Here is a 5,829-nt window from a genome sequence, read left to right on the forward strand (position 1 = left end):
ATTACTATGCCCTTTAATTAAATTTTCATATGATAATGACAGAATTTGCGGGCATTAAATTTCCCGCGTACGCAATTATAATCGTCACTCGTTACCTCGTTACACAGATACCAATGCAAAGTCAAGACATAATTTATGCAAATATTTCGTCTGGTTGCAAACTTACACGTTTCAAGCTGGAACAGACGTAGGAAAATTTCGGAAAATTATTTTCGACCGTGAAATAAATTCAAATTAGCGAAACTTCGAAGATGACGTTCGTTTTACAAGTGTTTCGCGCGTTCGAGAATCGTTTACGGCGATTTCTATCGCTGGTCGACGTGCGAGGGATGATTATCAAATCTGAGATAAGCGAGAACGAGGAGGATACAACAAGTTCCCGATGAGAGGAAACTTTTTCAATCTGCGAGTATAATTGGAAAACGTATCGTGAGCATTTTAATTAAAAGAATTTTCATTTCTCAAATCGCCGGAGTTTGTGAATGGAAAAGAAACGACGAGCGTTTCATGTTTCCTCTCGACCAACGTTTCGATTTTCTGATGGTTCTTTAAAGAAGGGACGGGAACTCGCAGCGAGCCACATGAGACCCTAATTGGAGATGAAGTTTACAACGAAATAGGATCATCCAATTTACAACTGCGAAGGGAGAAGTCGGTACGTTGTCTGGCCCGTTTCCCCGGCGTGACATTATTTAACATCAGCCTGGCTAATTGGTACAAACGGGTCAGGCTACCTGGATACGTTACCACGACACTATCCTGGCATGATTACTCTATTAAATGCCCGGAAACATTTGTTACAGGGCCAGAGTTTTAACGTCGTCGAATTCAGTCCGCGACCCTTTGTACTCGATAACAATGATATCCAATTTATTTTTAACGAATTTCCAGTCACGTGTATATACGGGCTTTAAATAAAAATCGGAAAGCTTCCCTCGTTTCCGGTACCTCTTTCTCACACGAGACGAATAATCCTGGATAACGTAGGATTTATTTTAGAAACAAACGGAATGGAATATCTTAATACGTTATTAGAAATTCAAATAGCTTCACGATGAAAAATATAAAAGAGCGTTAATATCGCAATCCACCTAGCCAAGGTGTGATCACTTTAGCGAAAGGAAGTAATGATAAACGCGCGGTACTCTTTTAAGTACCAAGAAACAACCAGATTTGACTGACTTTCGCAACAAGTTGCAAAATTGCGTGCTGAGGCGTAACGAAGATTCCAAGATTAACAGAATTTATGAGGTGAAATTGCATCGTAAATCCTTCTTGCAAGGTTTCGAGGAGAAGCACGGTTCCTTCTGGTATTACGTCATAAAAGCAGCGTAATCTCGTTAATTTCAATGCTTCCATTGAAATAATTACAGAAGTAATGGAAAATATTCGCAAAAAGTACCGTAAAAAAAATTGAAACACCGAAATCAGCTGCTGGTCTAAATGGAACAAGCGAAACAAGTGGCTATCTCTAGTAAATCGCCTATGTTCTATAAGCAATTTTCTTTCTCTCTCTCGTTTTTCTTCCTCTCTCTCTCTCTCTCTCTCTCTCTCTCAGCCCACAAAATTCGAGTTTCTTCGACCGCGATAAGAAGTTATCCGGTAGTTGGATGAGGATGAAGCCCCCACCCTAGAGTAGTTCTATTTCTTTCCCTTCTTCTTCGTTTTTTTCTTCTTTATCTGCTGGCATAGCTAGAGGGCATCGTTCCCGGTAGGCGTGGAACTACTGGAGACCGAGTGATGGCGGCAGCAGAAGGAGAGCGGTTTCCGGTGCCCCCGGTAACGAGTCATTTCCGACCCACTGTACTCGCCTCCTTCAGACCAGGTCCCATTCCTATCGAGAGAGCCGGAATCACAGAACGCTTCGCGAATATTACCGGTTAAATGCTTTCTGCCCTCGTCTCCACGAAGGGAAAATCCGGGCCGGTGGTAAATGGATAAAGAACAGGATAAAGAAGCGTTTGCAACAGGAATAAGCGATAATTTATATCTGCTTCGCGAGAAATATTGTTTCGTATTTGAAAAAACGTCGGGAACCCTGGCTTTGGGAAAAAGTGTCAGTTTATCGTCCGGAAATTGAGATAACAATATTTCAAAGGTAAAATAATGAAGTGAACGAGAAGAAAGTTACTTCAATCAGGAATAAAGCTCGGAATGATTAGAATAATAATTAATAGAATAAAATAGAGGGAGATAAAGTTACTTTAATCGTGGATAAAGCTCAGAATAACTGTAAATCTAAATGACAATATTTTAAAGTTCAAATAATAATAATAATAATAGTCGGGTAGAGAAAGGATTAAGATGAAATGAGATTATGAAGCGGTACAATTAAAATAAATTGTTCTTATCAAGCAACATAAGAAATAGTGTTTCATTGTGGCGCAGCACACGTAAAGTATATATTTAATTCTGTCTCATACCATTGTGAGATAGCTAAGTGAAATGGCAAAACGCTTTGCGAGTATTATGAGTTAAATGCCATTCCGTTGTCTTCCTCGGTGGAAGGAAAGCTCTTTTGACAGTGAACGGGACGATCTTGAAAGGCTTACAATCAGTTGCGAAGATATTTCTGAATAATTTCAACGAAATGAATTCTTCTGATACTTCAACCATGCTCAACGAGATCATTAAGACATGATATAATACGTCAAAGTATTTGCCCCTCGTTCTTTCCTCGTGAAAATATTTAACATTCGAACAATTTCTTGCCACGTAATAATTGGCAAACAGAAATAATTGGCAAACGTAATAATTGGCCACAAAGATTGGCAAACTCGCGAATAAGTTGCTGATAATAATAAACCGTTCGGTATGTTGGTAAAAGACTGAAAATTATAACGGAGAAACATCTCCCTAGAGTCACGACTCCGTTTAGACATTAATATTCAAAGGTTGAAGCACGTAGATCTACGTGTCCAGCAATGCAGCTAAACTTGCACCTGTATGTAGCATAGCACAGCAGTGTCGCAACTGTGAAAGTTAACAGAAAACAAAAAGATTTATAATTTTCATGCATAAGGAACGGTAGTACAGGTTGCGAGACCACGGAATTAAAAGTACCAGTAAGAGAAGTAAAAATATATAGGATTGTTTTACTGTTGGGAAAATAAAAATTCTTATCTTTCGTTTTAATTTTCATCGTACCTCTTGTTGACTCTATGAAATTTTTAATTGTTTGGTAATAAATGAGTTTATTCGCGTATTCCCTATTTTTAAAGGGATTTTTTCGTATGCTAAATAAGCAATTAAAATTAGAATTTCGTGAATATTTGTAACTCAACGAGGCACCACAGACAAATGCCAGTAGAAACAGACGGTGCTAGTCAGCCATAAGAGTGGTACGCACTAAACTCTGGGCTATAACGTTACTCCGGGGATCTCGTAAGTCCTGTTGGTTAAGTATTCAAGAAAAGTTCACAAACGGCTATGCAAAGCAGTTGGAACTACGAAATGGAAGGCGATATCGTGAATCGTCGAAATGAAAAATCTACTTTTTAAGAGCTTGGGTTAGTCCTGCAAGTTTTATTCGTACACACACACACACACACACAAACCGTTAAGGGTTATAATAATAATAAAAGAGAAAAAAAAGAGAGAGACTCTGATGAAAGCAGTTTGAAAAAAAGGTCTTTTAATGTGAAATTAACGACGAATAAAAATGTACGATCGCGTCGAGGAGAGTGGATATAAAAATTTCAGCGAATTTATTTTTTAAAAGGTTATAAATGGTTCGGGAATTTTAATATTTAAAAGTGAATCCACGGTGGAACAATTCCATTTAAAAGAAATATCCTGACAGAAACGTTTGTTTCCGTGGCATTTATTGCTCTGGAAATGGTGTCCATCGATCGTATCATTGAAAGATTATTACTGGAAAATGAAAAATAAACTAATGGAAGCGTCAACAAACGGAAAACGGCAACTGCATTCATTTGAATGAAATACCTGTTCCTGCAAATGCTATTAAATATCCATCAGATACCCTATCGAATGGCGTTCAAGATTTTAATGCAAACTTGAAAATATTTCGATGAATTATTGAAATATTGTGTGCACGTAAAACGAAGCATGACACGGAATTAAAATGGTTATTTATTTTAAATAAATGCTCGGAATTTTATATCATTTATAGCGGTGAGTGTACAATGAACAACCACGTACATCAACGTCGGGAAATGCCCACAGGACATCGAGAGTGTTTGTAGACAGGTAGAAAAGTTTGGAATAAGTGGTACCCAAGAGGGTCAGAACCTAGAAGTTTGTTCTCACGTGGAGAATCTGTGAAATGCACATTCTGTTAATTATTTCAACGTTATATCATTTCATATTTTATTTGCATCTTGCTTAAATATTGTGCTAATTAATTATTTCCTTCAACGTTTATTTTCGATGTATAAAAGGAACACTGGCAGCTTTTAAATTAAAATTTGCAATTAACTTGTTAACCAAAATATGAAATTCTCGAATGAAAAATATTATCGTTTTTCAAATACATCATTTTTCGCAAAAGTTAACACGATGTCTAAAAATTCACGTTACAAAAAAGTTCAGGTGTTTCAGAAAAATGGTTCCTGTCTCGTTTGAATAAATAATGTAATTTTCATCGTTGAAGAAAAATTACTTTTCTGTGAAAATTGAAAATTAAATATTAAAAAATACGTTCAACGCTCTTCTGTTAAAAATTGATTTTTATTTAAATATAACATACTATGATTTTTATCCTATTTTATACGAGGTGCGTTAATCTCTCGTTTCGGTCAATGAATAAAACTGCATTTGTATACGCAACCGTGGCTTTTACTCTCGGACACAGTTTAGAGCTGAGCAAAATGTTGAAACGGCGCCGGATTAGATTCCCTTAAATACGATTTTGCTCGTCGAAGTGGTTCGATGTACTTCGAAAGAAGGTCCCAAATAATTTTCCGGTTTCACGGTGCATCGTTTCTGCGAGAGTTTTTCAATTTCCGGTATCGTTTCCCGTTGTCGTATCAATTTCTATATCGATTTTCGAACACGATGCACGGCATATAAGCGGATCTGTTGTAATAAGATCGCGAATCCTCGGAAAGTACCTGGCAATGCTTTTTCGTGGCATTGAGGTTGACTTGAAAAAAGCTTTGAAAAGAAGAGAGCAATCAGAAAAAGGAAGTACGCTTGTTATCTTATTACGTGACGGAAGAATCGACGATAAAAGCCACTTTGTCGTAATTTATTCAATTTGACAGAATTTATCTTATCGGAACATTTTTTTTTAACAAGGTAATCGTACACCGGTAACTTTTTCACGTTACACTTTTTCCACGGTGTAATTGAATCTTTCACTCACACGTTTCATTGACCTATCCCAAGCTACGGGGAACGGTGGTCAGTGACGAACACTGAATCAGCGTTTTCTTTATTGCTGCTAGTACTATCGCGTATCTTTCAGAACGTCGAACGTCGAAGTTTAAAACGTTATCATACGACGTTTTATGAGTTCGAAACCCATTGTGGTTCTATCGTCGAAAATTTTTATTTGCAAAGAATAGAATAAAAAGAAAATAGGTGTTAAATTTTCAATAATTTATTACTTAAGTAAAATGTGAACGGTTGATGGTCTTCGTTGAAAATATTCTGTGAAACGTTAGAGAAATAAAAAATTTACTCTTCTCTAGTTTCTTTTTAATAGGAAGAAATTACATGGGGATGAAGTACTTTCGCTGTTAAGTTAATCTTTATAATCTGATTACGATTTAAGCTGATTTCAGTAATTATAAGGAATGTTTTACCCTGTTTGCGGAAACAACGAGCAAAGATTAAGATGATATTAATCTCTTAAGTATTATG

General features: G+C 36.7%; 1 protein-coding gene across 1 annotated transcript in view; it reads right to left on the reverse strand.

Annotated features, from left to right (window-relative positions):
• LOC108576270 (voltage-dependent calcium channel gamma-5 subunit) overlaps positions 1–5,829 on the reverse strand; it is a 17,595-nt gene that overhangs the window by 11,305 nt on the left and 461 nt on the right. The gene's annotated exons all lie outside the window — the stretch shown is intronic.

Source organism: Habropoda laboriosa, unplaced genomic scaffold (assembly GCF_001263275.1).
Source record: "Habropoda laboriosa isolate 0110345459 unplaced genomic scaffold, ASM126327v1 scaffold212, whole genome shotgun sequence".
In the NCBI taxonomy this organism is placed as follows: Eukaryota; Metazoa; Arthropoda; class Insecta; order Hymenoptera; family Apidae; genus Habropoda; species Habropoda laboriosa.